Source organism: Anser anser (genome assembly GCF_964211835.1).
Source record: "Anser anser genome assembly, chromosome: 4".
Lineage (NCBI taxonomy): Eukaryota > Metazoa > Chordata > Aves > Anseriformes > Anatidae > Anser > Anser anser.
In genome coordinates, this window is record NC_139724.1 from 55,473,757 (window position 1) to 55,497,704 (window position 23,948).

Sequence of the window (23,948 nt, forward strand, 5' to 3'; positions counted from 1 at the left end):
CTCAGAAGCAATCTGTTCCTCCCAAACTCAAATCAGCTGGTTCCAGATGGAATGGGTCTATGCGTTGGAGCAAGTTTTTGAAGAGGGTCATTGAACTAAAACTACATGCATGCCCTGGTTGTTACTCTTTAAAATTGCCCCTAATATATCAATCTGTTTAGAACAGATACCTACTGAGTAGTTAGAGCCTGCCTGTGTGGCAAAAAATTATTTAGGCCTTTAACGGGAAGTATGTTAGCCTTGTCAAGAAGTTATGAAACAGGATGGAAAAGATTTATTACATACCTGGAGGGCAAGTCACAAATACGCTGGAGGCCAAATGCTGGATGAAGAACAAGCTGCTTTGATCTCAACAAAGTTTTCATACTGCATCATATTTTTGACTGTGTGCTCAGGTGACCCCAAGTCCAGCGTGGACCCCAAGTCCAGTACCATAAACTCTGGTAAGTACATATGATTTCAGAGTTGTGATATAATTAATGGTGAGAAGCTAGTTGTGAGGAAGAGCATACAATACAAGTGAAAGTGTGTTTTTGAACTTACATTGGGTTAAGCTCTGCATGTACTAGGCCAGCCCTATACACATAGGTGTAAATCTATAAATAATACGAAAATGACATCTAAGGGGTATACTCTATATAGTCTATGTCTGTGGAAGTAATTCACACTCTGTAGTACAGAAAACAGAATTTAAGAAGCTACAAGAATGTTTCATTCCCCTAGGAATATCTTTGCTGTTATGAAACCAAAGTCTCCATGCTGACACTCAAGTTTCTTTTCTGTACACTAAGTGTAATTTAGAGTGCAAACTTTCTTTAGAAGTCAGAAAGCTTTTCAGAAGAAAAAAAATGTTGGCGAGTTGGATATTGTTAAGCTAAATCATACTGTGCAGACCTTCTGTGAAATATTAGCTCCAGAACTTAGCATACTGCTTAAATGAGGCCTGTAGTTAAAAGCAAAAATATTTGCACTATGAGCAGATTAATTCTATTCTGCGGGACATGTCTATAGTGGGAATAATTCTTCAATGTCAGTTTAGCAACAATTTTTTTGTATCTGTCTGTACACCTCTTCTGAGATAGAGCTGGTAATCCATCCCATTAAAGACTTAAATACTTCTTTTATACTAAAACGTTTTTCTTTATTCCATAAATATCTGGTGGTGCTTATTCTGAACTGAAGTGGGATATACTGCTTCATGTGACATTGTCAGCTCTGAACTCAGAGCCGATGAGTGATGTCAAAGTGTGCCTTTTTCAAAGCAATTATTTTGATAAAATTTTCTTTAATACATTGTGTAGGCCTATTAAAAGACCTGTCAACACTGCAGAGGCCCAGCATAAATTTTTCATTTCCACAGATGGATTTATCAGAGATAATGGATAATTTTAAAAATTTCGTTTCAGAGACTTCTAGCGGAGCTAATCCCAGCAGAACAGTGAACATAGTGCTGTGTGGTTCTAGCACTTACCTGAGCATTTAGCCACCATTTCCGTCTCGACCCAAATCCCCAACTGCACTGACCTCAGCAAGGACTGGGCCTTTAGGATTACCTGAAAGGGTATTAAAGATAAAGTAGGAACTGAGTTTCCACTTCAGCCAACATGTAGGACTCAGCTGACCTTCTTTTGAGAGATTATCATTAATTTCAGGGGATGTTGAAGTACAGCATTTCTTTCTCCTCCCCAAACTAGAATAAACCTTCTTCCTCACCCCTGTTCCAATATCCCAAAATCAGGGGAAGAAGTGCAGATGGGGAAACTGTCCTCTTTCAGATTTCTTGGAATGGGATTTGTCCAGTCACCAGGTGGAATTTATGTCTCCGGCTTCTTAAGATAAAATACAGAGTGTCAGCAGAAGCAGTATCATTGTGGTAATTGTATTTATATGCTAATAAATGCATAGTGCTTTTGCTTTACAGTAAAATAGAAGCTGCATTTTAATTTGATCTTAGTAATGGTCAGATGAATAAATAATTTCTTCGTCAAGCAGAAATATTACAGAAATGAAGTTAAATGGCATTTGGATGCACTGACTTTGTATTTATGTGATTTTACCTGAAGAAAAAGTACATGGATTATGTTGCTGTCGGATTGCTGTCCATGGTAAGGTGTGAAGACAAACTGGATTAAGGTAATGTAAGTAAAATACAAGACAAATGTTATTTCAAATACATGCTGATATTTACTGAGATGTTGCAGAGTCATCATTAGATTTAATTCAATATAAAGGACATTACAGAAACAGCAGCAGCAACTCTTGCAGTGCTGCTGTTGCTGACTTGGGGATTTTATGAACGTTACAGAACTTTTAGGAAAGCTCCAGAACTTTTGCCAAGGAAAATAAAAGGCTGGAGCAGTCAACTCTGGGTGTTGAAATAGATGAAAATAAACCAAAATAACCAGGAATTGTCAACTTTTTACAAATCAATCTTATACTTCAATTAGGGAAAGAAAAAAATGCTAACATGCTTGAGTATGTGCTAAGCATGCTATATAAAGTCATTTATTGTCACCTATTAAAGGTTATTTTTACAGAGAGAAATTGAAGGGGAGTTTACCAATGACTTCACGTTAGACATTAGATCAGATAAAGGGAGTATTTCAGACTTAAGCATTTGATATGCTATGTATACAAATTTATGTAGACTGTTTTAATGATGTTCACTGTATATCATCTGTTTAGAACACAAGACATCACCACAACAAGTACTACCATTTGACAGTTCTAGATATGCTTCAGGATGGAAATTCATGAAGCTCACATCTTTTGGAAATTCTGTAATCTTGGCTTTCATTGAAGTTTCTAGATAATTTTAGATAATTTTTAATGACAATAAAACCTACAGTGGTGTGACATAAAGAATCTGTTACTGATTGCATACTTTCAGATGAATAAGTGTCAATTCAATACATACAGTGTGTCATTTTCCAGCAGATAAACCAATTTTTGTGCTATTTAATTCACCAAGAGGTGGCAGCCTTCACTTGATTCCCTCAACACTTGTCCTCTGATTCAGGTTGACCAGATGTGTGTCATTTGTACTTATTGAGGCATTGATATGCTTATACAATGGTTGGTGGATGTCTAGAGATGTATTTTCAGGCTGTGCCAATACCGTTGGTATTCTGTATTATTGATTTGATAATAAAATAGCTGGAGGAAGACAAAATGCATAAGAAATTAAGTTGTGACCTTTGTTATGAATTGAAAGAATTGCCCAAAGGAGGCCTTGTTTTGAAGATCGAGCCCTACTTCACTTCAGACCCTTTGCTGCCAATCCCAGTCCCTGCTGAAATCAGGATCAGATTTGTTCTGTTCTCCCTAAGGAGAATAGGAATGTTCCTCTGCCCCTGGCTGGAAGTTCTGGACAATGGTAGGTACTGGATGCATTCATAACAATACACATATAAAACATTAAAAACTGATTTACTTGTTCTTTTGTTGTTAAATATTCATTATTTGTAATTGCAATTAAAGCTATCAAAAAACACATCATGCAATGATTTCCTATCAGTTTTTTTTTTTTTTTTTTTTTCTGGAGGAATGGTGGTTGCTCTGTGCAGTTGTAATGGATGTGTCAGCATGGTGTCTGAATGCCAGCCAGCTAACAGAGCTGTCCAAATACGTACCTCTATGATGACACACTGACAAAGTATTGGTGATAACATTTATTTACTAATTATTTCTTCCCTCTGTGAAGTTTTATGGAAAATCTAAGATGAAGAGTTTAGGTAGTTTTTTTGTAGGCTTAGTTTTCTCAGAGTGAGATATCTAACTTCAATGAATTATTTGGGCTGTTGTTTATGAAGAAAGAAAATATCTCCACAGACTGTATGTCCCAACCTGAGAGAGTTTAGGGTAGGTGAACTGAATAGCTGGTTTAACATACCCATGTCTCCCCACAGACTATCAGAGGAAAATTAGATCAGAATTTGAAGAATTAAAGTGAGACAACATGAATCTTTGTCTTTAAAATCTAATTGAAGGAAGGCATTAGTTTTCACAATTCTTCTAAGATCTTATGGGAAATGTGTGTGAACGAAGTACACAGAAACAAAATATTCTTGCTGATCTTTGTTGCCTCTTTGTTGCCTCTTCCATCAGGAAGAGGTGGTGGAAAAAAAGACACATCTGATTTTTGGGGGGTGTTTTGAACCTCTGAGATGACAAATTTTAGTTATTTCATGAAGAGTCTTTAAACTTTATAGCTAACAGATGTTTCTAGAACATGATTAAGGCCAAAGAGATCTGAGGCGGAACTATATCTTGTGAGATTTTGATTCCTTATCTTTTGCCTTCACATTTGTGAAGAATGTCACAATTTGATTTTAAATTTCCCAGCCTATGAGGAGGAATACTGATAGGAACCAGAGTGAGATAACGGTGCTGTGTTTGTGTTTTAATCTCCCATATGCCTTTTGAAGTCAGATCAGTAATTTTCACGATCATTTGCATTAGCAGAAATCTGGAAAAACATGTTAATAATGATTTCTTTGCTGGTAATAACAGTCCTCGACATCTGAAGAATTCCTTTGGTAACTGAAGGAAAAAATCATGAAGGAAATAATAGAAGGACAGAGAAGTTGGCATTGATAGACAAGATGCGGTGACTGCAGGAATAATGCAGCTGTATGTATGTGCTGCAAGTGTCTCGTTCGATCACAACACTCATCCCCTCTTTCTGTGACTGCCAGTGGCACTGCTTACAGCACATAACTAGTTTTTATGTTATCGCAGTGACATGGAGGTTCTTAGAAAGGTGATTTAAAACACAGCATGCGTTTTTTAGTTTTTAAAATATTTAATCATTCCTTGGTTTGAACAGTTGCAGTGTTAAGGAAAGAAGATGTATTTTATTTGTGATGGGGACATATTATTTCTAAGATGTATGTAGTATCTGCAGTATGCATTTGTACTAAGATACTCTGAAGTATGCGCACGATGTTCTTGGTCTTATTTGTGTACTTCAGAGGCTTCCTATTCTGACTGGAGCCAACATACACGTCTTAGGCTATTCAAATAAATGAATGTCTGGGCTGAAATAATCTGCACATGGATGAAAAAGAGAGGAAGGTTAAAAGCTAAATGAGACTGTTTGGAAGATTTACAATCAGCTGTGAAAGATGTTTCCCTGCACTAAAGCTAATCAAGACAATGAATTTTCATGTTTGTCTTGTACTACCGAGGAAATTGAATCAGACATCTCTGGGGGATTCCTTTATTATTTGGTATTTGCACACTGGCACCCACACTTTTTTAGCTTCTGGCAATAAGATAACGTCAATGCACATATGGTAACTAGGCTTCTCGCAAGGAAGTGAAGAAGCAACATTTCCCAACAACCCCAAACGTATGTTATCTAACGGAAAGAGATCCGGCACTTCCACATTGAATGTGTTCTTTTCCTATCTGTAGGGTGGTCCAATTTTGTCAGCTGCGAGGGACAGATTGGGTTTTAGGATGCCTTGTGGGCTGTGTTTGGTTCTCACTGCTGGGAGTGGGAGAACTAACGCAAGGAGCTGGTTTGCCTTGCCGGCTTGTAGAGGGAGCTGGACTGGTGCCTAGGGGCACAAGGCGAGGGTTTACCGCTCACAGCAGCTGCCTCTCTGCTCCCCGTGGCGAACTGTGGCTGGTGGAGAACCAGGAGGAGGCACAGCTCAGGCTGAGTTCACTGGACAAGATGCTTTCCTTCTCCCTGGGGAGGAGGAAGCAAGCTGGGGCTGCCAGTTGGACCACGGTGTATAAAAATTGTGCATTTTTAAGTAAAGGAGAACTAAAACACATTCACAACTACAATATGCTTTTATTTTTATTTTGAGAGGTACACGAAATGACCCTTGTAAGTGCCTTGGTTTGGCTGAAGGAAGAAACCACAAAGCCATAGTTCAGCTGAAAGTACAACACAGAGGTTCAATTACAGTAAGAACTGGCACAGACCATCTGTTTAGAAGGTTAGTCTTGTTTTCGATTAACTTGCCCTGGTGCTAGCACATCATGTTTTCATAGCTGAGTCTTACTCCTTCAATTCCCTTCTGGTATCTCAAGCTTCATGAGCTATATACAAATCTATATACAAATCTTCAAATTTTCGGGATCTACAAAAGGTTTAAATCAATAAAAGACTATTCAGCTCTTCCTGACACATGGAAACACCACAGATTAACTCTTTGGTCCAGAATAGATAATTAGGACTTTTTTTTTTTTTCCGCAAAAGGAACGATATACTATCTTACTAAACAAAAATTGCTCCAGTTTACACAGAACCAGTTTTCATAGACCATATTAAAATAATAATAAAAAAGGAAATAAATTGAAAAAGAGAAAGAAAAAAACCCAAGCTATAACTTCACCACAGATAGCTATTCAATACAAGCATTTTTTTTAAAAAAAGAATGCCATTAACTTCCTCCCTTGTAAGTGAAATACCTATGGAAACTGGGCAGGATTTTATTAAAATGATATTACTGACATTCCAGGTCTTCCTAAGACACGCACACATACACACAGAGAAATGAAACTGCTGTGAACTTATTTCCTGAATAGAAAAATATAGGCAGCCCTCCCAGGTGTTCCCCGTCTGGCCCTGACGAGGTGGGTGGGTGAGGTGGCACCTGAACCTGGAAACTAGAAGAAAGGCCTCGTGCTGGTTCTGTGGTTTCCTGAGGGTTGTCATGTGCTTTTTGGCTCTCCTGCAGTCACAAAGGTAAGTTTTGCTGGCTTTGTTTTTTTTAAGGGGTGGAAATTTCTGTCTGCTTGTTATATGTCCCTTGAAGAAGAAAAGGATGAGCAGGAGCTCACTTACTGATCTCTCCAGCACGTGGGCAAGGTAAAGAAGCAGACAGGAGTTGCTAGGTAGGGGCTGTGGCTTTCTTACCTAGAAAAGCTCTAGGAGAGAGGCTTAGAAAAACATAATTAAAATGATAGGGGATCCTGAAGGTATAGGCATGTTTATGTTGCTGTTGTATGTTATTGGAGTATTCTGATATATGCTTCTGAAGGAGGGAGAGGCGCCTCATGGATGTCCCTGCTGCTTTAGAGGCTTAGAGGAACGTGGGGAATGAGCCAGCAGTATGCCTATGGTAAAATAATGTGTGACTCTCGTCTTCAGATAAATTAAGAGGTAGTGCCTGACTCCATTAAGAGAAGTCAAGGAGCTATGTAATTAAGTATGCAGCTATATGGGAAAAGAAGCTGTAGCTCGTTTGTGATAAAGTAGGTTTCAGCTACTGGGCTCTAATGAGGGGCTTTCAGTGGAAGTAGAGGAAGTAGGCCAGAGTGAAGGCTTATAAAGGTGTACTTGGGCAAAGTTTTCTTTATTTCCAGTTTGAGGTAAGATCACTTGATAGTAATGGCCTTTTATAGGAATAAATTACAAGGCTGTTCTAAAAATGGAATATCTGGTTTGTGGGCTTTGTAAAATAGTTACTCTTTAATAAAAAGGGTTATACAGCTGTATCTGACATCTTTAAGTAGCACTGCTAGAAGTATTGTTGGGATTTAGACAGATGAGTCTATGCAAGTAGGCAATTCAGTCCAAAAAATCTGCCTTTTTTATTATTTAAACAACAACTAGAGGTATAATACCTTAGTGGTATGTGAGCAGCCTCTGGTGGTGGTGTTTTTTGCTAACATGCCTACTACTGTCCCTTAGTGACTGGGAATCTCAGTAAACTGTGGGGTGTTGAACAACATCTTCATCTTGTGCCTGTGTTCTGGTTTGTTGGAAACATGGTGAGATGACCTTGGAATTCCCTAATCCTGCCAGCAAGAATAGTTTAAGTGAATTTGGCTCTGTGGTATGCTCGCAGCTTCTCTGTGTGCTGTAGGAGAGAAAACTTCTCCTCCAGCAGGAGGAGACAGGGAGGGAGAGGGGAGAGGAGACTTGCTTGGTTTTAAACCAGTGTTTAATGAATACTGAGTTGTGCTGACTAGCCAGTTATCCTCACATGACTTTGAACTGAAATCTTTGTGTACTTTTCTCTGGTAGCTGTCTTAATTCAGCATGTTTTACTTCATATTGAAGTCCAGATTTCCTCCATCCAGGGCTACTAAGATGGTGAAGGGCCTAGAGGGGAAGACATGCGAGGAGCAACTAAGGTCACTTGGCCTGTTCAGCCTGGAAAAGAGGAGGCTGAGGGGAGACCTCATTGCAGCCTACAACTTCATCACAAGGGGGGAGTGGAGGGGCAGGCACCAAACTATTTTCTCTAGTCACCAGTGATAGGACCTGAGGGAATGGAGTCAAGCTGTGACAGAGGAGGTTCAGGCTGGATATCAGGAAGAGGCTCTTCACTGAGACGGAGGTCGTGCACTGGAACAGGCTCCTCAGGGAAGTAGCCACGGCACCAAACCTGTTGGAGTTTAAGAAGCATTTGGACTGTGCTCTTAGGCATATGGTCTGAATTTTTGGGTAGACCTGTATGGAGTCAGGAGTTGGATTCAATGATTCTTACGGGTCCCTTCCAGCTCGGGATATTTTGATTCCTAAGCAGACATGGTAAACCCTCCTCTAGTGTAAGTGCTTTGCTTGTCCTGTTTGCTCTGTGTGCCTGCCATATTCCTGACTTACTGAATCTAGAGGTTGGATTGTGGAAGAAATCCACACAGCTAAACACCACACAGCTGTTTGCTCACCCTCCCCCCTCCCTCTCTGGGATGGGGGAGAGGAATGGGAAAGTGAAGCCTGTGAGTTGAGGTAAAGACAGTTTATTATTATTGTTATTATTATTTTCCTGTCTTAATAATGATAATAGTATTAATAATGTGTACGAAACAAGTGATGCACAATGCAATTGCTCACCACCCGTTGACTGATGCCCAGCCTATCCCCGAGCAGCCGGCCCCCCACCCCGGCCAGCCACCCCTATATATTGTTTAGCATGACGTCAGATGGTATGGAATACCCCTTTGGCCAGTTTGGGTCAGCTGTCCTGGGTCTGTCCCCCCCAACTCCTGCTGCACCCCCAGCCTGCTCGCTGGCAGGACAGAGCGAGAAGCTGAAAAGTCCTTGGCCTGGTGTAAGCACTGCTCTGCAACAATTAAAACATCAGCATGTTATCAGCGCTCTTCTCATCCTAATCCAAAACATAGCACCCTACCAGCTACTAAGAGGAAAGTTAGCTCTGTCCTAACTGAAACCAGGACAGTTATATAGAATGAAGTTGCAGCAACTTGCTGAGGACTGCCCCGTTTTTGTAGAAGGTACTTTGTAAGGTTGCAAGCAGAACTTCCAGCTCCAGCAAACAAACCCTTGGTTGTGTATGTTGTATATGAATGTCCATCCTTTTCCCACATCTCTTCTATATCTGCAAAATAGCTTTGTGTGGTCCACAGGTGTCTGAACTGAGGAATAATTAGTTTTCTTGCTGTAATAGCTTTCCTGTGTCTACCATATGTTGTTGATGTAACAGGATGGTGTGGGGATCTGTTTTGCAACAAGTGTGTTAAAATTAGCCAGGTAGTGATGCAAAGAGGTGCTGTCCCCAAATGAACTGAAGGTATTTGATTGGAAGACAGAAAAAGCAATTGCCCAGTGAGAGGTGAAGACATGTTACTGTTTAGATGTATAGTCTAACTCTTACAGACAGAGTGATTAAACCTGTCTTGTACTAAATTGTACTCTGCAATTCTACCAATAATGCAAATATTTATCTCAACCTTTGTGCAGCTTTTTCTATGAAGTTGCAAAGCATTCAAATGCCACTTTTGGAAGCTTGTTATGGTATAAATAGTATGATTATTCCTTTTAGGATGGGGGTAAACTATATTCAATACATCAGGGAGTACAGTGAGTACTTTAGTGTCTTACTATCTAGATGAAATGTGTATTCGTGCTAAAGAACTTCATCCCTTAATTTTCAGAGGAGCTGTATACTTTTTGAAGGTAATTAATACAAAAAAAGGTAGTTTATCATATTGTCGTCTTTTTTCAATAAAAATCTTATTTGTGTGATTTTTAAACCTTAGAACAAAGCACAGAATGTTAGGCCTATGTGGAGACACCTGCCATAAACTTTTATTTTTGTCAGGGCGAACAAATGCATTACTGATATTTATTAAGGTAGGTGAAGTGGAAGCTCTCTAACTTGTATCACTCTGCAGCAATTCCAGTAGCTTTATCACACTTCCAGGATGCCGAACTGGGTAGGAATGCGAACTGTTTGAGATCTATTCCTAAATAGGTTTATAGAAGGGGGAAAATCGTTAGACTCAATTTTTGTTTGATTGGTTTCTAGGGAAGGGCTTAGTCCTTTCATGCATGCCTGCTGTATCTTTCTACCTCTTTCTGTTATTTCAAGGCAATCAATGATTTTAGAGTGCTTTTAATGCAATATGGAATAATTGAAATAAAAGTGGTTTGAAGACTTCAACTTTAATGAGAGGCTCCTGAGATCTAAAATGAACTCTGCAGTTACTTACAACATGAAAGAGAAATTAGCTTCATACTGAAACAGATTTTTCATAACTTCCTCATAAATATTTGATATACTCGTTCCATGCTTCAGTGGAGGAAACAGACTTTGAGCTGGACCTGTCTGGAGAAGTGGCTGTTCTGCTGCATCCACCATGTGAGCTGTTGATAGTCAAGGTCTTCACACAGGTTATTGTCTTCAGACAAACAGGCTTAGTAAGCTCAATAGTTCAGACAGGTTTTCCCTATTCATTTCTTCCTCCCCTCCAATGGGCTCATTGACTGTTGTGATCCAAGTGTGCTTCTTCCTTCCACAACGTAAAGTGTGACTACTCAAGGTAGTCAGGCTGAAGAAACAGGTTCTTCTGATGTGTCTCCAGCTAGACTTGACTGAATCAGGTAGGACTGCAAAATTTGAGACCACCTGTTTGAAAGCATGAATGTTATTTTTCTTACTAAAACAACTTAAATAAAAAGTGAGAAGTCTAATTAAAAATTTAAAAAAAGCTCTTCAGACTCTGAGATACTATATCTATGTATCTTGCCCTAAATGTCTGTATGTAAAGGATGCTGGACTTTTAAACCTGAAATGTAAGTATCTTCCACTTCCACTAATTTCCAAGGCAAAGGTACAGACATGTCATCTGAGCAGGCACCATCAGGCTAAGGACAGTGTAGATAGTTAATGAACTATGTAGGATCTGAGTTTTAGCCCATTCAATACTTCCTTCTGACTTTACTTTCATGTCACTTAAGTGACTGCCATACTTGTACCTTTCCTGACCTCCTGCAGAATCCTTATGGGGTGCTATCAACTTTGTCAGTAGACCTTGCTAAGTCCTGGGGGATACATATATTGACCATAGTGTAGCTCCTGGTGTTACTGTTGAAAGGTGACATTTGCAAAGGACTGGTCCTAGCCATACTTCCTAATTCCTGAAAGACTGGACTGCTTGTGGTAATGTGGGTATGTTGCTGCGTTTTCTCCCCTGCACTTGTGAGATACCTACAAACTCAGTTTGTCAAGAGCAGCATTGCTATTTTACTACCACCTGAGATTCAAATGGTATTGCCCAGACCTGTGCCATGTAAGAACATTTCAGGAAAACCTGCTTTATTATGAAATTGTATTGCAATTTTTGGTACGATTGCAATTTCTGGTATGATTCAGCTTATGAAATCCCATCATATGGTCTTGGATGTTGACTTTGACAGAAAAATCTTTTCCTGGTGGCTGGCTGAAATGGACACCTGTGAAGTCTTCATGCTGGCCATACTTTGGTGTCAGTGTATTTGAAGTAGGCATCTAAGAGCGAAGAAATGACTGATCAGTAAGTACTATCTTGCCAAGCTGTTGTTACAAGCTACCCGTTAACTTCTGTTCTTTTTCTATTATCCAGACTTCTGACTAATCTGATATTGCATCAGTGTAGTTCTTCCTAAGCTGACGCATCAGTATTGAAGGCTTTTTTTACTCAAATTTGTATCTTGTTATTCTTTGGAAATGACTCATTGCTACCTTTAGTTGATAGCTATAGATCTCACCTGTGATGCCAGTTGTCATACTAGACTTGAACAGGCAAGGTGCCATCTTAGCAGGATGTTTGAAGAAGCCTCTTAGGAAAAAAGAAAAGCAGTCAAAAATAGAAGTAGCATCTTGATTTCTCTTGTGAGTGCTGTAATGACCATTGACTGGTGTATTCTGGGAGTATAAGAATCATTGGCTTATTTCATAACTAAAAAATACCAGAGTATTTGGAATGCTGATTGTAAAAGTCTTGCATCATACTTGGAGTGTTCATTAAACTGAGCATATTTATAGTGTGTTTTTTGGAACATTGAGACACTTTCTAAGTTTTCACACAAAGATGGATGATATAGAAAAGACTCTGATCTCAGGAGCTGACATGCTATGGAGGCTGTGTTGTGTTGGTGACGCAATGATAACTTATCTCTTCTAAGGATTTCCTCAAATGCTTAGAGCAATAATATTTCAAAGTGTTCCTGAGGCCTGTTAATGAAGAAAATTGAAATAGTTCACAGTGACAGTGACCTTTGTAGAAAACTCAAACCTGATTTGAAGAGGAACCTTAAGGCTTTTTCTAGCCTGTCAGGCTTGACCTTTTCATCATAGTCTGTCTTGTTTTGAGCACGGCTTTTTCACATATCTACATATTCATGTCAAATGCTCCCAATGTCAGTTACCAAGTCAGGTATTCAGAATGGAATAACAACCACTCTCTGGTAGCTGGAGAATGTTTTTTCACGAGATGCCATCACCTAACAGAGAGTAAAATCTCATTTTAGCGTAATGCCTGTTGGGTATCGTATAAATGATGAGTAATGTGCATGTTGGGATAAGTAGTTTTAAAAATAGCTTGAAGAGTAGAATAAGCAGTTTTAACTTTAATTCTTCCTATGGGCCTAAGCCATGAAATGTAGCTTTACTTGCATATCTTTGTATTTCTGTGAGGCTGCTTTAACAGGGCCAGATGGGTAGCCTATGAAATACAGTATGGCTATGAAGAAAATAAGCTCTCACCACAAGCAGCTAGTCATAAAAAAAAAAAAAAATGAAGGGCCACATTAGTCTTGATATAAATGTGTACATAAATTTAGAGTAACCAGCCACAGTGCTGATAGGTGCGTGCTTGGCTAGCTCCAAAATATTAACTTTTACTCTACAGTGAATTAGCTAGGGGTGAAGCTAGTTCTTGTGTTTAAAAATGCTTTTTTTTTTTTTGCTAGCTGGAGTAATAAAGCAGGTGTGCTTGCTTTCTAGCAACTAAAGGCATGACTCTGCAGCTGGTGTTGTGGCAAGATCAGTGGAGAAAATTCACTGACTTTTGAATACTCTTGCACCTGAAGAACTCTAGCTGGTAAGACAGCACTCCTGGGTGGATAAAAGGATGCTTACTGCATATGTAAGCACTTGTAGGCTATAAATAAAAAATGAAGTTAACGTATTACAGTTGGGTCATACAGCAATAATCTGTTGTTTATATTCATGTTATACCTAGATTTTTTATGCTAAACTGTTCAGAGTTTTGCAAGAAGACAGCGCGTGTTTCAGCTGGTCGTCTATGTTCTTTTGTTTCCATGCAAGGTCTGTGCTCTTCTGATTTCACTATTTCAAACACTATTGCCCTTGCAGTGACTTACTGTGCAGTCTTGTGCTATAAATCTGGTGTTTGTATTGAGTTTTTTCCTTCAGTGGTGAGGGAAAAATGGAATTGTGGATTCTTTATACATGTTTATAGGGATATGCTCTTTCCTGATGTTTCTTGCTGAATTACTTTCTGACGTAAGTAAAGGTTCCTTCTATGCTCTTGTAAAGAGTCTATGAAAGTCCTGTGAGAAGTGCAACTACCAAAAACTAACCTCAAGTTCTCTGCTGCCCTTCTCTATGGTGGATGAAGAGACCCTCACTGAGGTTTCCCAAGTGCTCTGCACTTTGTTCTTGCATCCAGTTCCTTCTGCTGCAACTAAAAGATCCTTTAACCCTACAGTGCAATCTGCAATCCCATGAAGACTATGCTTTCCATGTTCTCGTTTTTGTGTGTTTCTAGTAGTCCCCATAACTTGTGTTCACCCCAACGTCTTCTGCATCCCATTTGGTCTGCCTTCTACCCAAAGGGTAACACGCCCAACAACCGTTTTAAGTCTAGGGCTTGTTGATTCTGTCAGAAGCCCTAAAAAAGGACTCTTCTGGGGGCAGAAGACTCAGCAGAGAATTAGACTAACCTATCTGTTGACTTTCCTGAATCCTGAAGGGACTTAAGGTTGCTGAGACAGCTCTCCTTTGCCAATTGAAATTGGTTAGGGCTCTAAAGTGTACTTTTTTTTTCCCCTTTTAAGCACTGGCAACAGATGTTGAGAGTAACATCTTGTTAAGCACTCTGTTTAATTTTTCTATCTCTTGGAAAAAGTGCTGATTTTAGTCAAGGATGCATTATGAATGAAATAGCCAGCTTCGTGCTGTGTGATAGTCCCTTAACTCTAGGGGAGCAGATCCTGAATTTTAAAGCCATACACTGAAAGCTGCTTGTATCTGCCAGGCTGCTGCCTGACAGGTATACAAGCAGGTTATTTTCTTTAATGTCCTGAAGCCACCAGAAGATTAATAGAGGATATTCCTGTCTGTAGGGAAACCTATGAGCTTGTATGAGGCAGCTTTTGAACTGAAGGATTACTGCATTTGATTCACTTTTACGATTAGGACTGAAGACATGCAAGTACCAAAGCTTGTATGGTTTGGCAGTTGCAAACACTTCTATGAGAGAAACTGTAGACAAGAACAGATTTGAGACAACGGGTCTAACATGCGCAGTACTACCAGCCCCCCAAATAAATTAAAGGAGATCTCTGTAGGTAGAACTTTATATGACTATAAGACCTCTGAAAGCTTTTTCATTTTAATCTAAACTGGAGCTGAAGTAGAATTTCAGAGTCCTCTCAGATGTTGCATGGATTAATTTGTAAGTCTCTGAACTCATGGTCCTGGCTAGCTGGAACGGCTAAAGTTAATAACTAAATTTGCAATATTATGCTTATGACCAGATGAAGAATCAGTTGGCAGAGTAGTCCTTGTTAGTACATGTCCAAAGCTACAGTAAAGCTTCTGTATTAATCTTCCATTTTGCAGTAAAAAAAAAAATAACCTTGTAGGCATTAAACAGGATGTGTGGGGAAAAATGCAAGATTTCTTCCACTGGTGCTTTATTAGAGATTAGAGTAGCATTTGAATAATAAGCAAATTTAATCTTCAGGTTGGATGAGGCAGCACTTGAATTCTGTATTTAAAATGGCTTTCAGCTGACTTAATTTTCAGATGTAATCTGCAGTTGTGGAAAGGATATAGGGAAAAACCTGAAGTAGTGATGCCACTTTTCCAGGGATTGAAGCTGTTTCAGGACAAACTCTACTGGCTACTAAATCATTTCCCAGGAAGGGCGTTTGCAGAGCATGGGGGATTTTTTTTACCCTTTTTTTTTCTGTATAATAAATTCTCACATTGAAATCTAAGTGATCATGTGAAAGATTTATGCAGCCTACTGAAAAGTATGCAGGGGATGACAGTTTATATTCCTTCACTGCAAGCAATGTACCCCCTTCCCATATTTCCAAAAGTACAGTTTTGTTAAAATGCATGGTCTTTTCTGACTAAATAACTTAATGTTTACTTCAAATTCTACTCATACATCATATACGCTCAAAGCACTGGGAAGTACCTGCTCTGAAGTGTTTCTGATAAAACTAAAGAAAATTTTCCTAGGACTGCAGAATGATATCTATGCTGTGTGCATATTCATGCTAATGTTATCTGCTAAGGAGTTAATTCCTCACAGGAGCTGTTGACAACTCTCAGTTAAGAGGCTATTTTTCACAGATCATATTATCTGCTGAAGTGACCATCTTCACCAACTGAATGGTGAAGAGAGCTGGCTTGAAGATGTCTCCCTACTTTTTTTTATCATGCGGAAAAAAGGAAGGATTACAGTTCCGTAGTACTACTGAATAAAGAAGGTACCACTGGAGATGATGAGCCTAGTTCTTCATTTGATGGCACCTGACTCATCTAAGTAGAAGTTACAGTTGGCATTTGCCCCTATTGCTCTGATAAGTGTACAGCACATTCCATCTGCACAGGTAGAAGTGGTTCATGAGTTCATGTAAAGTGACTCGAACTTCACGTGAGTAAATCTAATTGCGCAGAGCAAAACCGAGTGGCAGCTTGCTGCCGCAATTACTACCAGATTCTTCTTAATAGTTAGTTTCCCTTCATTGTGGGTTTCGTGGGGTGAACTTAATTTTGTTTAAGTGCCTAACAGATGTGTCCTGAACCATGTCTAGGACTAAAAATTAAGTGGCAATGACTAGCTATTTTAGGGAGGCATTAGTTGTCTTTGATCATACTTGTACCCATGGCATTATGCAAAATTTTTCTAAGAACTTTTGAACTTGTCACAGCTGAGTCAGAAATTACCAAATGCTAGATATGGCTAGCTCCTGTCACTTCCTATCATTAGTATAACTCCTGCTGCTATTGTTGTTTGAATAACTGGCTAGTTTTTGAAGAAGCCTATTAGCCTCCTGGGAGGTCAGGGCTTTCACAAAAACTAGAAAACCATGCAAGTATGTATAAGGAAAAACAACAAAAATACTCATAGATATTTCAAGATGGTCTATTTTCTTGTTGCTGTGAATAAATTAAGTAGAAAAAAATCCAGTTGATTCAATGACAGTGGACTTGGAGGTGTTTTTAATTAAAAAAAAGTTTAACTATTCAGTAGGTCAGTGGGACTGTGCTGCAAAAGCCCTGGAGCAAGTAACAGCAGAAGGATCAATAGTACAAAGTACAGTCGGGGAATGATCAAATGTTTGTCCTTGGTACCATCTTTTTGTTGTATTCCTTAGGTCTCAAGATTATCATTATTATTTCATCTATGTAGTTGGTGCCTACAACTAAGTTGAGCTTGTAGAGAATTTGAAGAGCAAAATTCCCACTTCAGTGAAGGCTTTCATGTATCTGTGTTTAACAAAAATGTGATGGAAACTCCCCGCTGGTATCAGGACAAAAAAAAATCAGAAATATGTGAACAAAATCCAAGCATCAAGGTTTTTAAACATAATGATATCATGGCTGGGTTGTCGCAGAAGTAGTTGTAAATGCTGCTTGATGTGGAGGGGGAAGAAGGTAGAAACCTTAGCTGTGTGAAAGTCAAGTCAGAGGCAAATGGACAAGCAAACTTCTAGAGGCAATAAAAATTCAATTACCCAGAAGGCGTAGGGTTGCCAGTTCCTATTAGTTTTTAACTGTAGGAAATGCAGCACTGCTGTGCTTGAGTCAGGAGTGTGAACTGCTTATAGGATTCACTTCTAGTCTAGTGAAGGGGTATTATTGTAGGATCCAGTCCAAGCAGGAGGAGCTGCGCCTGTTTTCAGTCATCTCTGATATACTACAGTAAGTCTTGTTCATAAATGCCTGTGTAAAGAAGGGGTGTGAGGCAATCCACTCTTTTGCCTGACTTGTTGACTCCTGTATCTGCATAAATTTTAGGGTTGGGCACTTTTCTAATATTTGTTTACATAACAAAAAAGCAACCAAACAAAACCTGAAAGAACATGTGTTTAAAAAAATAAAAAATAAAAAACCACAGAAGCTTTTCTATCCAAAATGTTCTTACCTTCTGCTGTGGGTGATTTCCACCCTGGAGTGGAACTGTGGATGGAAGTGGAAGGGGTATGTCATGGCAAAGAAGTTGGAGGGGGGGATGCAGGGGGAATGTGGGACACAAACTTTAGGTCTCCAGAATTGCCTTTTTTTAATGGTGTAAATATCCCTGAAATTTTCTGAAAATTAGCCCTGCGTGCTAACAGAAAAGCAGGATAGGTGCCAGAGGTCAGGGATGCGATGCAGCAGCTACAGGTGAGCTGTGTCTCCTCATTGGTGTGCAGGTGCTCAGCAGTGTGCATGCAGGATTCAGGAAGTGTAGTCCCTGCTGCCTTGTTTGTTTGTGAATTTCTTAAGCTATGAGGAAACATACAATAAAGGGCAGAGGTATATTTCAACTGAATACTAGATTAGCCAAACTTCCATTTGTTTCAACACTGTATTAAGGAGGAGTTTAGCATGAAAATAGATCAGCTATATAGATATAATCTAGCTCAAGTAGCCCAGCAGAACTTTATTTATAGGAACATATTTACATATTAAATCAAACTTTATTATCTATAATCAGAACTTATTTGCAGCCACATCAGTTGTCCATTTTTATTCCCATGTTGCTAGCAATACCGTTTCCAGAACACCAAGTAATTTTGATATTTCGAAGCTACTAAGCTCGCTCACAACTTGATATGGATTGTTTTGATTGAAAAATATTTTAAATGCACATGCAACATCTAGGGGCAGGGAAGAGGTGCCCTTAGTAAATCTATTTGCTCATGGAATTGATCCATTTAGTGCAAGTAGAAACAAGGATTTATAATTGTCTCGTCAGGTATGAATGGAAAAATTTATCACTTATGTAAAACATAACCAGAAGTGAGGGTTTGCTCATCAGCAGAAAACACATCCCTGGCACTTGCACTGCCTTTCTCAAAAGCACAAGAGGGCCTTGGTTCACAGCAGGAAAAACAAACCAGAATATTTTCCACTTTTTTAAAGAAAGTGGCACCAAAGGTGCTCTAAAAGTTGATCTTCTAAGTTAAAGCTGGATTTAATTCTTTTGTTAGATCAGATTTTCAATGAAAGATTTGTGGAAACTGCTAGCAAAGTGTTAGCTTCATGGCTGATAAGGAGAAGCAATGTATTTTAAATATTATCCAGGTTTAGGGCATATCTGCTGAACAAGGAGCCAACACTCCTCTGAATACTACCTTCTGCTTTTCAACAGGGCTATTTATCCCCAGTGCTATGCTCCTGTGACACGTCTGTAATTGTGCGATAATCTAAGCACCCTCTCACAGATTTACAGAGGCACTGCATCATATTGTGTGGATATGCTCTCAGGTACAGCCTAAATGTTGGTGTCTGGGAAAAGATAACACATCACAGGTGTTACTAAAAAGGCAGAACAGCAGCTTCACCCACTGTGTTTCTTCTTTTAAATCAGTGAAGACTCTTGTGTTGGGTTTAGGCTGGAACCTACTTCTTTTTAGGGAAGTTCTAAGTGCTAAGCATGTCTGTGTTCTCTGTTCTTAGCAATAGCCACAATAATTAGCAATTTCTATCATTATGCATGATATAGCAAATACGAAGCTGTCCCTATCCTGACAACTCCACTGGGGAACACTACATACATGGCTGTATCCAAGTAATTGTTGATGGAGTTGAAGTTAGACTTGGAAGCCTTTTATTTGTTAGGTGTGTATTGAAGTGCAGTCTTCAGCATAATAGCAGTGGAAGTGGGGTGGGGGGGGGGGATGGAATTAATTCATTGCTTTGGGATCACCTGATATAAAACTCATTAGTGAGGCTGCTGTGTTGATTTAGTGCATTTGATGCTGGTTCCTGTCTGTAAGTTAAATATCTGTAAAATAAACCAATCCATATCTGTATATAGATGTCCTTGCTTAGATGATTTAAAAAAAAAAAAAAAATGCTGAAAAAGACTGCCAGTTAATGCAGGTTGCTTTAGAACTTTATTTTTCAGAAATGGTGGAGGGTGATGGGGGAAAAAAGTTTTTTCAAAAAATCTGGACCTAAATATAGAGTGAAATTAATGGTTGCTTTAATGGTCTAAAGATTTGAATGCACTCAGATTTGGAGATGCTCAAAATAACCCCCGTAAGATTAGGATCAGCATCATTAGGATTATAGTTCTACTTTCATAATTATCTCATAAGCAAAAAAGTTCACTTCCAAATGAGAAATGAGTTAAGATATTACCTAAGCTTCCTGAAGTGCAGGCATGAGTCACTTACAGTAAATTCATTTTATGTTTGAGCATTTAGTCCTTCCAAAGGTTTTCTGTTAACATTCCCAAAGTTAGTAAATTTGGTCCCCCATATGGAAGCGGGGATTTTAATCGTGATCCTAAAGGGAAAAACGGAATAGTATTTTTGGCTTGGTGCTGGTTTGCAATCAGTGATTTATTCATTTCTTGCCTTTCTTGTGTTATTTTTGCTGATGATGATTTTGGTTACATATGACAGTTGTCTGCCTTTTTTTGTGTTGTAACTAAATGCATATCACAACACGTCAGTCACAGGGAATAAAGAATGTTTCCCGAGAGCCCTTCTACCTGCTCGTGGCCTGAACAATGGTCAACAATTGCCAAGAATACTGTGGACTTGAAGATACAAAGTATAAGTGTCTAAACACAGAGTCCAGATAGCTCTAGGGAAGGACTCTGAGGAAGTGGCAACCAGTGTGCAACAGGAGGATGGGGAGGTTTTCTGTCTTAAGTTACTCTCTGAAGGTTGTTACAGGAGCTGACAGGAGCCCATGGAGCTGTCATGATCCCCCTCTACCACTCACTATTCAAGGGGTACGCTCTCTCCTCACTGGGTTGCTTTGGGGAGGTTGCAGGGAGGACAGATTCCTGCTCATCATTTCTGTCCTCATGATATGGATTTACCTTCGTCTTTTGAGTTTGCTGACATATAGTAACCCTATAAGGTGGGATCTAGCTCTTCGGATATCAGGTTTTGAAGAACTAGGAGTTAGGCCACCCCTTCTAAAGTCAGAGGTTGAGTAGTTTATCCTATTTCATCACCCCTTTAAAAAAAAAAACACAATGATTCACTTCATTGTTTTGGGGGGTACAGAGGGAGTGTAAGGGGAACACTAAAGCTTACACCGGAGGCATCTCTTTGTCTGAAAGTTAGCTGAAGTGAATCTCAATCAACAAAGGCATTATTGTACATTGGTTTATAATATTTTTTCTATATTGACTTAGAAAGTTTGCCACTGGAATGGTACCAGTACAGCATTTAAATAACAATAATACCCCACCCTCCACCCCAAATTCTCCACCTAACAGAAGGAACAGGATTGTGGTGTGTATTCAGCCTGTGTTTGTTCTGGCCCCTGTCTTTCAGGCAGACTGAAACAGTTTCAAAAGCAAAAATATCTCTTCAGAAGAAAGAGGAACCTGTAATGGTCCAGGAGGAAAGACTGATGAAAAGAGGGTCTGAAGTCAGTCTCAAGAAGTTGCTCTTTGAGCATAAGACTTAAGGAGAAATAGCTATGTACATAAACGTTTATTTAGAAAATTCTAATCGGTATTTTTTTTGTCTTAAGGAGACCTTGCTTTAGGACTTTTGTTTAGCTACTGGATATCACTTTGTCTTGGGAAATTTTAGTGGCTGGTTGTCATGGTCAGTCCTTCCAGAGGGATGGAAGAGATGTGAATCTGGAAGAGAAGTGTGGTCTGTTGGGCTGTGTCTCTGCTCAAGCTGACCAGGACCATTGTGCTTGGAAAAAATGAGCTGGAGTGTAAGGGGAACAGATTCAAATACTTCATTTGCCTTACTACATTAGCTTCAAATTGCGGTTAACCCAAGTTACGTTGAATTTGTATTACCTGCACATTGGCCTTCAGCTTTAACTTTGAGCCAACTGGCTGCCTTAGCAGTATTGCTCAGCGAAAGCAAGTGGGGGGACTGGCGTGCTCTCAAACTCAATTCCTATGGTGGTGTGAAAGAAAAAGGCTCAGCTAGTTGGCTAGGCACACCTATCATTGAAGCTTAGACTAAAAGATTAGAAGGGGCTTGAAGTGTGTGTATGGAGTAACTCAGTAATAGTGTTTTGTTTCTCTTAGTCTCTTAAATTCAATCAACTTCCAGAGAAGAACTTCAGAAGAGAAAGTTACAGAAACATTTTCCTCAATATTTCAACTCTTGAGGGATTTCTCATCCGAGGTTGGAAAGAAGTGAAATTTCTTAAAAGAAAAGAATCTGTTAAGTATTGCTAAGCAGCTGTTCTGTGTAAATAGACTGAGGAGACAAAAATTTTAAAGTTCTAACTGGAGCAACCACAGAACTTCTTGGAGTCACCAGTTGCTAATACAAGTCATGCTTGTGCATTCTGCTCTGTCACTTGAATTTTATTATTACCTTCTACTCATGCTGAGAATGAAAACTTTTTCCTACTTTCAAATATTGGAAAATGTGGATTAAATCTCTTCATGCTTTGGAATTTATGACATAATAATTGTTCCAATTCTAGTAAAATACACAATATTGGCTTTGAGGAAAAAGTAATGAAGATTGAGAAAACACCGTATGGCTTTCCTGTAGCTGATTTCTAGAGTGCAGGTGCTCACCCTCTGGTCCCAGTTGTGTGCTTGAGGATTTGTTTCCAGTCCTACCTTTTCTGGGCATTGTACTTGCACATTTTTGCTCAACTTTGCACAAAATTCTGGTACAACTGGCTTTTTCTGGCTGCCAAAATGCTTTGTGGTATAAACAACCTCAGAATTTGCATAACAATAGTATTAGGAATTATGTAGGTGTTATGTACTTAGGACCTTATATCTTTATAGGGATCATCACTGCAAACTGCTGAGGAATTACCAGTGTCTATCTTATGAAAAGCAAACATGAATTAAAATAACCAACAGTATCTGCAAGACACTTGGAACTTATGCTTTTAAAAAGCTGTAGAATACTTAAATGTATCACTATCAATAAGAACATCATAAAAGCTTAATTGAAAGGTAATTCTTAAAGGAAACAAGCCTTGTGGCCTTATTTCAGACTGACAATGTCTTGCATGTGCTACTCCTTGAAAGATTATGGAAAAGATGCAGCATGTTTTCAGGAGTGTCCAACATAAAAGAATTGCTCATTGCTTAGATTGTAGCTGTTTGATGTCTTTATGGGCTAAAATGGTCCTTTGACTCAGCTGTCAGTTCTTGAATCAGATTAATTCAGCTTGAAACAGCTGTGGAGTGACTTTGGGTGTCATTCAAGCAGGAGGTTGGAGATGCTCAAAACTCTCCCCTGAACAATCTGGTGTTTGCACAGGTGAATTCTGACTATTTCCAGGAATAGTTTCCACAGCCACTGTGGGCAACCAATTCCAGTATTTGACCACTGTCATGGTCAAGTTTTTATACATAAGCAGAATTTCCCTCGTTGCAATTTGCCTGTTTCTGTACAGGTAGAAACAGACACAAGAGTCTGGATCAGTCTTCTCTATACCTTCCCCTTACTTAACTGTTATATAATTGCATCTTAAAAACAAGAATCCAACTTACAGGAAGCAGGATAAAAGAAACATGCAAAGTAAAACGTGCACGCAATATAAAGCTAAAGAAACAACATTTTAGGTTTTGGGTAGCCGTGCTTGGTCATGACCATACTGGTTTTGCAACCAAAGGTACGTATTGGTTCTGCTGCTAAGTATATCTGTAAATAGATATCAGATAGTTAGCGTTTTCCCTGCTAACTATCTAAATGCAACTAAATTCATATCTATGTTCACATGAGATAGAACAGTCTCCAAGTCTTCTGCATGGAAGAATGTACAAGTATTTCTTCATGTTTGGTGAGGGCCTGGGCAAACTTAATGACTTACTGTTAGTTTTAAAAAGTATGTAAACCTCACTACTCATCAAAAATCACTATCTGCTACATCTTGTAGTACTACGGCTTTGCATTGGTAGTGAAGCTGGTAGTAGGGTTTCTGTCTATTATCAGCTCTAATCCCTTGAAAAATTGACTGGAATTTGCAATACTGGTGAGTATAGGCTTTCTTTGAAAAATACAAGGCTTCATTGCTTTTCAAAATAAAAATATAAAGAATGTTTCAACTACTATGAAACTATAGGTGTAATGAATGCGTACTGTGTTTCAATACTGTGAACTGTAATCTACTACTCTTCCAGTCTGCACTTTGAACAACCTCAACTCAAAGAACAGATACTTTATGTCAGGCCAAATTTTTATCATGCCCTAGAGCCCTCAGGACTTCAGGGACTTCAGCTCTTATAATCTTCTTTCTGTTCTTTTTTTAACTTGAATTCTTGATTCATGTTATGGTCATTGCTATACTTACTACAGGTTGAATAGTTTAATCAGG

At 39.0% G+C, this 23,948-nt stretch overlaps 1 protein-coding gene across 1 annotated transcript in view; it reads left to right on the top strand.

The window, feature by feature from the left end:
- The first annotated feature begins 4,152 nt into the window (after nucleotides 1-4,152).
- The window catches only part of LOC310899387 (uncharacterized protein), a 147,915-nt gene continuing 128,119 nt past the window's right edge, over nucleotides 4,153-23,948 (top strand). The window contains exons 1-4 of the mRNA XM_083835708.1: nucleotides 4,153-6,706; nucleotides 11,630-11,745; nucleotides 13,163-13,293; nucleotides 18,814-18,929. The gene's annotated coding sequence lies outside the window, so the exon portion shown is untranslated. The remainder of the gene's footprint in view (nucleotides 6,707-11,629; nucleotides 11,746-13,162; nucleotides 13,294-18,813; nucleotides 18,930-23,948) is intronic.